Raw genomic sequence first — 10,609 nt, 5'->3', positions numbered from 1 at the left:
CTATCAAAGGTACAGTGAGGACTTGGGGAGTAGAGATCATATGGTCTCTTGTTTGTTGGAAGGGATGAAGAAACGTATGAAAAAGCTTGTTAACTATGAAAAGCTTAAGGAAGTTTCACAGGGCAAAGACGAGAATCTAGCTTTGTTTCAAGGGGGTTTAGTTGAGGCAATCAGGAAATATACTAACACTGATCCTGCCTCAAGGGAAGGACAAACCCTTTGGGAGTACATTTTATATTCCTGTCTGCCCCTGATATCCACAGGAAACTGCAAAAAGCAGCTATGGGTCCCCAAACTCCTATGGAACACCTGTTTTTTTTTTTTTTTTTGATGAATTTTCACTGTTGTTGCCCAGGCTGGAGTGCAATGGCATGATCTTGGCTCACTGCAACCTCTGCATGCTGGGTTCAAGTGATTCTCCTGCCTCAGTCTCCCAAGTAGCTGGAATTACAGGTATGCACCACCATGCCCAGCTAATTTGTTTGTATTTTTAGTAGAGACGGGATTTCACCATGTTGGTCAGGCTGGTCTTGAACTCCTGACTTCAGGTGATCCACCCACCTTGGCCTCCCAAAGTGCTGGGATTACAGGCATCAGCCACCGTGTCTAGCCTAGAATAGCTTTTGGATATGGCATTTTAAATTTCTAATAACAGGGATAAAGCAGAGGAAGCAGAAAGAGCAAGGACCTCCCATAAGGTGCAACTCTTGGCTGCAGCCTTAAGCTTACCACCCACATGGGTTTGCCCTCCTGGCTCTTGGCCTGAACAAGGGAAGCTGAAAGGTAGGAAACCCAAAGCTGGGTCTCCAAGTCACCATGCCTTGGGCATGAATCAGTGTGCACGCTGTAAGAAAACTGGCCACTGGAAGAAGGATTGCCCAGCATTCCAAAGGGAGCCATCGGCACCTGAACCAATGATGGCAGAAATAGCCAGGCAAGCCCAAGAGTGATGGGGCCTGAGACCTTCTGCCACAGCTTCTGTCGGACAGCTAGCCATATCTCCGGAGGAGCCTCGGTAACCCTTGACATGGCAGGTAAGAATATTAACTTCCTTCTGGAATGCTGATTCTGTTTTGACCCATTATAACCGGCCTCTGTCACCCCAAAACTGTATAGTCATGGGGATAGATGGACAAGCTTGTAGATGACATTCACCTATCCTATAAGCTCCTCTTAAGGGACTGTGATTTTTTCCTGAATGTCCCACCCCTTGTTGGGAAGGGATTTGTTAACTCAGCTGAAAATGGTAGTATCTTTTAGAAATCATAAAGCAGACAAGAAATGGCTCCTTCTCCTTTCCTGTGAATAAATATCAGATTTTGTTGCTAAATGTCCTGATATAATTCTTTAAGTAAGCCAGACTTTGAATCCAGCTACCTATTTGCCTGAACCCACAGGCACCCTAGATCATTCTTGCATACAAATTATGGAGAAAGTTTACTTCAGCTATCCGGATTTAAAAGACGATCCTCTAGATAATCCTGAGGTAGAATGGTTTGCAGATGGAAGTAGCTTTGTGCACCAGGGAAACAGAACAAAAAACTGCTAATACCAGGTGCTAATCAGTGGGAAACAGTTAAACATTTGCATGATTCTACTCATTTGGGAAGAGAGTCTCTGTTTCAATTAATGTCTTGGCATTTAATAGGAAAGGCTTACTTAAAAGAGTAAAGCAGGTAACTAAGGCCTGTGAACTGTGTGCCCGGAATAACCCAAAAAACCAGTCTTTACCTCCTCCTCTAGTAAGGCCTGTTCAGCATAGGGGAATGTACCCTGGTGAAGACTGGCAGATAGACTATACTCAGATGTCCCCATGTAAAGTGTTTATTTATTAGTATTTGTTGACACCTTTACCGGCTGGATCGAGGCTTTTCCTACCCAGTCTGAAAAGGCAATTGAGGTTTCTAAACTTCTACTAAAGGAAATAATTTCTAGATTTTGGCTGCCTAAAAGTTTACATAGCGATAATGGCCCATATTTCACAGTGATAATTACCAGAAACACATCTTCAGCCCTAGGAATTCAGTACCACCTTCACTCGCATGGAGGCCACAGTCTTCGGGGAAAGTAGAAAGAACTAATCAAACTCTAAAAAGGACTCTTGCTAAACTACGCCACCAGAAACCTGGCTGTCTTTATTACCTGTAACCTTATGGGTTCAAGTGGCCCCTAAGGGAAATCTGCAGCTCAGCCCTTTTGAAGTAATGTATGGAAGGCCTTTCTTAACTACAGACCTCCTAATAGGCATAGATACTTTCAAGCTACAGAATTATGTGATCAACTTAGGACAAGTGCAAAGCACACTCCTTGAATATGGAAACCAAAGAGTCCCTTCCCCCACTAAGGAAGAGAATCTTGCTACAATCCAGCTGGGAGACTGGTCCTATTAAAAACTTGGAAGGAAGGATCCCCAGCAGATCAACTTTCCCCAAAATGGAAGGGACCCTCTTAAGTTCTCCTTAGTACCCCAACTGCAGTGAAACTTCTGGGAAAAAACAGCTAGGTCACTTATCTTGAATTAAACCTGTCTCGTAGGAAGTCCCACAGGCCTGTGGAATACAAGAGAGTGATCTCATTTATTCCTGTGAGCCCATCAGTGACCTCCGACTCCTGTTCAGAAAAAATGAAAGGGATGGATAACATAAAGATATAGACTGGCATTCTACTTTTGCGTATAAGTTGGAATCATGCAGAGAGTAACTTATTTACCGAGTGGGCATAGACTTTCGCCTCTCTACATAATCAGACAAACTGTTGGGTATGTGGAGATTTTAACAGCGGCCCAAGGGGGAGCTTGTGCTCTGATCAAAACCAAATGAGTGTATGTTTCAGACTATTCACATAATATTACCTGGGATATGAAAGCTTTAGATACTCATATCTCTGCCATTGATGCACTATCAGTCGACCCTACATCGGCTTGGTTCCAACAACTGCTTGGCTCTTGGAGAGCCTTCCTGTTTATTTTACTTGGAATGATTTTACTTATTTTACTTTGCTGTTGTGGAATATATTGTGGTTGTACTCTTTGTGTAGGAATGCAAGACAAGTTTACTCAATGCTTTCTTAAACTGGACATTTATTTATTTATGAGATGGAGTCTCACTCTGTTGACCAGGCTGGAGTGCAGTGGCGCAATCTCGACTCACTGCAAGCTCTGCCTTCTGGGTTCACGCCATTCTCCTGCCTCAGCCTCCCGAGTAGCTGGGACTACAGGTGCCGGCCAGCACGCCCGGCTAATTTTTTTGTGTTTTTAGTAGAGACGGGGTTTCACCGTGTTAGCCAGGATGGTCTGAATCTCCTGATCTCGTGATCCACCCGCCTCGGCCTCCCAAAGTGCTGGGATTACAGGCATGAGCCACCACACCAGGCCTAAACTGGACACTTATTAATCTTCCAGGTATCACCTTTTGTCGGAACTTGGAGTTACGAATGACTTTCATCATACCAATGCTGTCTGACTGAGCTTCTCTCTATCCTGAATGCAAGAGACCCTAATAGTTAGGCAGGAATATAATCGCCCCTACTCAGCCTGAAAAAGTTGCAGAAGACGGATCTGCATCCTTCTGCAACCCTTAGGATTAAGGGTCCTCTTGTAAAGGGTTGGGGGAGATATGGCAGAGGAAGTCAGAATTTGAACCAGAGCAACTCCAACTTGAGTGAGGGCTAGGAAAATGAGGCTGGGACTTGTTGGGCTGCATTCTCAAAAAGTTAGGCATTCCTAGCCCCTAGATATTTATGGTTAAGAGAACAGATTAATATTGTTTAGTAAACAGTAACAATTGGGAGTGTCTGGTATCTTTATATCTGGAGAACAAAGACTTGGGAGTGTCTGGTATCCTTATATCTGGAGAACAAAGGCATTCCTAATTTTGCTTTAAAGATAATAGTGTCCGCCGGGGGCGGTGGCTCACACTGTAATCCCAGCACTTTGGGAGGCCGAGGCAGGCAGATCACGAGGTCAGAAGTTTGAGACCAGCCTGACCAACATGGTGAAACTTCGTCTCTACTAAAAATATAAAAATTAGCTGGACATGGTGGCGCATGCCTGTAATCCCAGCTACTCAGGAGGCTGAGGCAGGAGAATCACTTGAACCCAGGAGGCAGAGGTTGCAGTGAGCTGAGATTGTGCCACTGCACTCCAGCCTGGGCAACAGAGTACGACTCCGTCTCAAAGAATAATAATAATAATAATAATGTCGATCCTTGCAAAATATAGTAATTAAAAAAAACAATCCTTTATCACAAACCCTTGTAGCAGAACACATCTCCCCACATATACAAGCATTGTGTCTAGGGTGGATGTGTTCCTTCTCTTACTCTAAGGAATGTCCTACTCTATCTATGGAATAGCTGCCCTCTCACCATTTTGATCTCTTAATAAACCTGCTTTTTTGCACTGCAGACTCACCGTGAATCCTTTCTTGCACGAGATCCAAGAACCCTCTCCTGGGATCTGGATCAGGACCCCTTTCCTATAATACTGGCAGTCTGGAGATGTGTGCCCTAACCAGGCCATACTCCCGTTGCCCTGTGACCATCCATGCTGTGGCTACTATTGCTGAAGCTGAACCTCAAGGTTACTGTTAAATAGGGTAAGCCAAATAACTGTGGCTGAAGCTGGGCCACCTGCTCTACCACCAGGGTTATTGCAGATCCCAGCACAGGCTATGGTCATTCCTTATGATATACTCTTTGGAGAGATGTACAATTTGTTGGCTAATGGGTCAACACCAAAAATGGCCCAGCCTTACCACCTTCAGACTCTTTTGGTTCATGTAGGTATTTCCTTGGGCCCCCAAACTGCCTTCGGAATGGCTGCGTTGAGAGCAGATTGACTAATGGATCCAGATGCAAGGTTCACTTTTCCCGCTGACCTCCTAGCCTGCCTTTTTCCTGTTTTCATGGTAAAGATTTCCCAGGATCTTGCTGCTCTTTCCTGTTGCCTAATTTGGGTTAGGCCACCAAAGTCCATCAAACAAATTTGACTCATTTGGACTTGGGATGCAGAAAGACAAGTTCTCACTTCCATTCCCCTCAAGAGTACCCTCATGTGTTGAAGGCTCTGATTGACACACATCCTAATTCCCAGCAGCATCTAAGTTTCCTCAGCAATGGATACGTTTGGGGGTGGGAGGAAATGTCTAAAGCTATCAGAATGTCCTGTTGCATCACAAAAGCACCTTCTCACTCTCTCACTGTCAAGCAAAGGTAACTTGAAGGGTTGAGTCCCCAGCAGAGGCGGATTTTCTATGATGTTAATGAAGCTTACGTGTCACTTGCTCTGGCTCCTTCCAAGTGACAGGAAGGATCTTACAATGTGTTCGCAAGCTTATATGTTTTTGTAAAATTTGTGAAAGTAAGAAATCTTGTGGCCGGGCACCATGGCTCACACCTGTAATCCCAGCACTTTGGGAGGCCAAGGTGGGTGGATCACGAGGTCAGGAGATCGAGACCATCCTGGCTAACACGGTGAAACCCCGTCTCTATAAAAAAACCAAAAAACTAGCCGGGTGTGGTGGCGGGCACCTAGAGTCCCAGCTACTTGGGAGGCTGAGGCAGGAGAATGTCATGAACCCGGGAGGCGGAGCTTGCAGTGAACTGAGAGTGCGACTCTGCACTCCAGCCTGGGCGATGGAATGAGACTAGGTCTCAAAAAAAAAAAAAAAAAAAAAAAAGAAAGATATCTTGTATTCTTTTTCTTAAAGAAGTTCTTTCCCCCCAATTATATAAACTTTATGTTCCTCAAAATCTGGATCCATCCCTGATTTCTGGCAAAACTTTGTGAAAAATTGTTTGTTGTTTTAACTAAAAGGAAAAATGGCATAAAGAATCCAGCTGACCTGATAACATTTCTCCTTCTACTTCTTACTAGCTGTGTGATGCAAGGAGTGTTACTTAACCTCTCTGAACCTGAGGTTCCCAGCTAGAAAATTGAGATAATAGTGTATGTCATGGAGTATTGCTGTAGGAATCTATTATTACCATCAGGGATACTGCAGATGGGATCATACAGTACCTAATATGGTGTTTGTCACATAATAGATAATCAAAAGTATTGTGTGTTATTGTGGTAATTATTACTTTGTTAACTGTATAAACATCTACCTTGGAGGGCTGGAAACTTACGTTGCATGTTTCCCACATTCCTGTTTATTCTCATGTTGTACCTAGACCTGATTAAACAAAGCCTTGAACATGAAGGAGGAAGCCAGAAGAACTGGGCTCAGCTTTGAACTCTTAACTGAGTAATTAAATTGCCAAGCACTATTATCTCCTTGCAGATCTCAAATTTGAGGTGTTCTGGGTAATTACATTGCCTTGCCTTTATATATATAGATATGAAATCTCTAGATAGATAGATAGATTTTTTTTTCAGACATGGTCTTGCTCTGTCACCCAGGATGAAGTACAGTGGTATGATCACAGTTTACTGCAACCTTGACCTCCCAGGCTCAAGGGGTCCTCCAACCTCAGCCTCTTGAGTAGCTGGGACTATAGGCATGTGCCACCACAACTGGCTAATTTTTTTTGTGTTTGTGTGCGTTTTTTTTTTTTTGTAGATATGGGATTTTGCAGGCTGATCTCAAACTCCTGAGCTCAAATGATCCACCTACCTTGGCCTCTCAACTTGCTGGGATTACAGGTGTGAGTCATCCTGCCCAGCCCAACATTGTATTTTTAAAAATTCATATGTAGGCAAGAAGTCTAGAAAATGTCCTTCATAACCATGCACTTTTGGGCTAAACCTTAAAGGGAAAAATCTGACAGTATAATATAAGAGTCAACATTCTTTCAGAGGCGATTGTAAAAGGGCAAGTTGGTTGTCTTCAGCTCATGTGTCGATATGTCAATTCAAGTGCCTGTGCCCAGAAATGGAGCAGTTCTTTTATTTTCCAATTAAAGAGCCAAACATTTTAAGTCGTCCAACTTCATCCAATTTTTAAGTTGAAAAGGTTGAAAAGAGTATAATTTAGTCATATCCTCAATTTAAAAGATGTAAATTATATATTAATGTATAGATGCTCTAGTGAAAAAGGCTCAGGAATGAAAGGCAGTACCGTGTCTCAAGGACCCTCAAGGAATTATTTAGATTGATACATTTCTTATAATTACTTAGTTGACTGTTTGCCTGTGGGTCATACACTAATTTGCTGTAACCACAGCTTGTAACTGAAATGCTGTTTTAGTTAAAGAAGATAACATGACGGTGAATTCTTCTATGAAAGGTTTCGGTCCAAGGCATTTAATTCTGCTTCAGATTTGCTAGATGAATGTTAAGTGTTATATCTCCTGAGTACTTAAAATAGGTACAGAGTATCTCACAGCCATCTTGATTCAAGTGTATAAATATTTATGCAAAGCACTAAGCTAGGCTGGGTGCTGTAATTGATTGCAAATGGAAACTTTTCTCATTATATAAATTAGCAAATGATTTGCTTCCTTCTATTAACTTTGCTGTTTGAAGTCATTTTTTAGTAATTTATTTAATGAAAAGAATTAGTGTCTATTGCCATAAACTACCTAACAGAGTAGACACATAAATGCTGATTATATCAAATCGTTAAGTGCTAAGGGGAATTTTGGATGTAAAAGATATGATCTCTGTTCCCGAGTACTTTCCAAAATTGATGCGCAAATCCCAGTTGAGTGAACTGGGCAGTGATGGTCCCCAGAAGGGCATAGCACCTAAGGCAGACTAAAAGTTGTGGCCAGAGTGATGATACAGGGACCAGATATGAGTTTGCACTATGTGCTAGACACTGCACTAAACAATCCACATTCATTATTTCATTCAATGGGAAGAAAAAAAATATGATATAGAGAATACTATCACCCCTGTTTTATAGATGAGGAAACCAAGGCTTTGAGAGATTCAGCAATTTGCATTAGGACACAGTGGTAGAAAGTAGCAGGCCGTCTGACTCTGGAAGTCCATACTGTTTCCTATTATACTAACCCTGAATAGAGAGGTAAGTATTTCTCCAAAAGTGTCAGGCACCCATCCACTGAGTGGACCTGGGACTCTCGGGGTAATTGGACCTTATATGACCACCCTGTACTGTGGCTCCTCTGGTCCCCTGTTGCAGCCATTCCTGCCTGCCTGCCCTCCCAGCACTGACTTGGTTCCATAGTTGTGACTTCCTCTCTTGACTAACCCTGGATGAGAAGTCAGGACCCCAGCTTAGCTCTCAGCTCTTGCCTACTTGATTGCTCTCCTTGCCTGCCTAAGCTAATGCTTTATAAATCACTCGGTCTCAGTTTTTTTTTAATTTAATTTAATTTAATTTAATTTTTTTTATAACAATGCAAGAATGGCCTGATACACCTCTGTAACAACTTCTGCCATCCTATGCCCTGGGATCTTCAGGAACAGACAGTGAGGCTCCTTTCTGCCAGCTCTTTCTCCCACATGCTTATAGAGCAAGTCTGTGAGTCTTTTGCTCGGTTTCTCAAGTCGGAATGAGTGAACTGTAAATACAATTAACAATTAGCCTTAACCTTAGGCTTTCTGTTATCCAAAGGCAACTCTACTGAAATATAAATGTGGAGAATCTGCTTTCTTATCCTGTTTTATCTCTCACCAACTTCCTATGCCCCTGGCTCTTGCCCTTGATGCTCCAGCCAACTGGATTATCATCACCAGCCCCCTAACCCACGGTACTATTTTTGGCTTCTGGGTCTTAGTATCTGCTGCTTGCTTGGCTGGTGCTAGCTCTACTTGTTTGTCAGGTCTAATCTCAGATGTTTCCCCTTTCAGGAAATCTTCCCAGATTCTATCTGCATGCTAAAACAAACAAACCCTGAGTTACTTTCCCCTCCTTTGTGCTTCCCTATCTGAACACCTACATAGTGTTTTACTTCTTTGTTCACACATCAGTCTCCTCCATTGGGATAGTCTTTTTAGCTTTGATAGCTGTAATTCTAACAACTAGTACAGTGTGTCTGGCATAAACCAGATGCTTGATCAATAGTTGTTGAAGGAGTGAATTAGTTTGTTAATCTTATTTCACTTCATAGGTCAAGTTGGCTGGAGGAAGTATGTACTTTTTCTAAATTTATTCCCATTGAGCATCAGCATTCTTGTCCAGTTCATCTTAACTATCCATCTGCTGCCCCTCCACCCCACTCCACTTTTTAAAGGATAATTGTGTTCTCCTGAGCTTATAGAGTATTTCTTTTCATCCTTCCTCATTGTCCTTCCCCTACCTGCAAACACACACGAGAGTGGCCCTGAAAAGTCAGTGGAAACTCTTCTCCCTCGCTCCCTTCTTACTGGGGACTTGTGGACTAGGCATTCTAGATAATTCCTTACAGCTTCTCTAGACTTGTTTTCTACCCTCTTCCCCTCTGTATTTCCACCTACCTTTCCCCACTCTCTGTATTCCGTGAGCATTTCCAACAGTAGACAAAACAAACAGACAAATTACGAAACAATGAATTTCTGAACCGCCAAATAGGTTTAAGCACAATTCCCAAGTATTCCATTGCTGGAATTCATTCCATGCCATTCCCCAACATTTAAAATCTGTTGGGAAATTGTTTCATAATTGTGAGGAAATGGTTCAAAAAGACATCCTTTTGACCTGGAAGGATAGCAGAACATATTGAAAATACATATAGAACATATTGAAAATATGTAGAAAAATTGCCTGCAAGCCAAATTATAAACCAAATCGCTAACATTGGTTATATAGGGCATGGGAAACATTGAAACAGAAATAAAAAGGAAAAAATATTCTCATAACCCTTCAACATAAGCTCTTCTTATTTTAAGTTTTATTACTTGTTTTAGGGAAACAAATAAGGGGTAACAGATATAGCAAAAATAAGGAAGTTATAAATATTGCAAAGCTCTTTCAGAAAAGGCTCCTGGGTCCATTGCGTTTGGCACAGAGCTTTGGCATTTTACTATATTAAGACTTCAGTATTTTACTATATTAAGACTTTGGTATTTTGTTATCTAAATGGGCCAGGGCAGGTCATTTGCTGTGTCTTTCCTTTCTGGTTACAGTTAGCTGATGAGAGGCTGGAGAGGAGAGGCCTGGGGTGCTGCCATCAACAGAAATCTCTCTTGGTCCCAACCATGAAGGTATCAAAATAATCAAGGAAGTGGTACTCCTGGGGTAAATGTTAAGATGGCTCCCTCCTGCTGCAGACAGCTTAGGAGCGGAAAAGAAAATGACCCAGATCAAGTACCTGCGAGCTTGTTAGTGTTTATGGACTGAAGGACAGGTCATTATCTCAGATAATGTGTGGAAACAAACAGTACAGAACTTTAAAAGCAAAGTCTCTGAACAAAGTTATACATTATAATGTGTCAAAGTGTTATTTAAACTACTAGTGAGGGAACTGGAAATTAGACAACTAGACAAAAGAATTGGCTTTTCCAAACGCTTACACACACACACACACATACACACACACATGTGTATCCAGTAAGCAAAAGAAAATATTTGCTAATTTAGATATAAAATTGGCTAACATTCTACAGGGCAATAAAACTATGACATCTTTGGGGTTAATTTATCTAAAGCCTGTAAAACATACCACCTGATCAAATCCTTCAGGGTGACCTCTAACTTTACAACACTGGAACACTGTTGGC

At 42.1% G+C, this 10,609-nt stretch overlaps 1 long non-coding RNA gene across 1 annotated transcript; it reads left to right on the top strand.

Moving 5' to 3' along the window:
• The first annotated feature begins 539 nt into the window (after window positions 1–539).
• LOC117072690 lies at window positions 540–10,321 on the top strand. Its single transcript, XR_004432908.1, has 4 exons — window positions 540–1,034; window positions 4,406–4,595; window positions 7,851–7,973; window positions 10,016–10,321. It is a non-coding gene; the product is annotated as an uncharacterized LOC117072690 (long non-coding RNA).
• Window positions 10,322–10,609: the final 288 nt, after the last annotated feature.

Source organism: Trachypithecus francoisi, unplaced genomic scaffold, assembly GCF_009764315.1.
Source record: "Trachypithecus francoisi isolate TF-2019V2 unplaced genomic scaffold, Tfra_2.0 Lachesis_group4, whole genome shotgun sequence".
NCBI lineage: Eukaryota > Metazoa > Chordata > Mammalia > Primates > Cercopithecidae > Trachypithecus > Trachypithecus francoisi.
The sequence above is the reverse complement of the archived record's forward strand: the minus strand, read 5'-3'. Positions and strand labels throughout refer to the sequence as shown.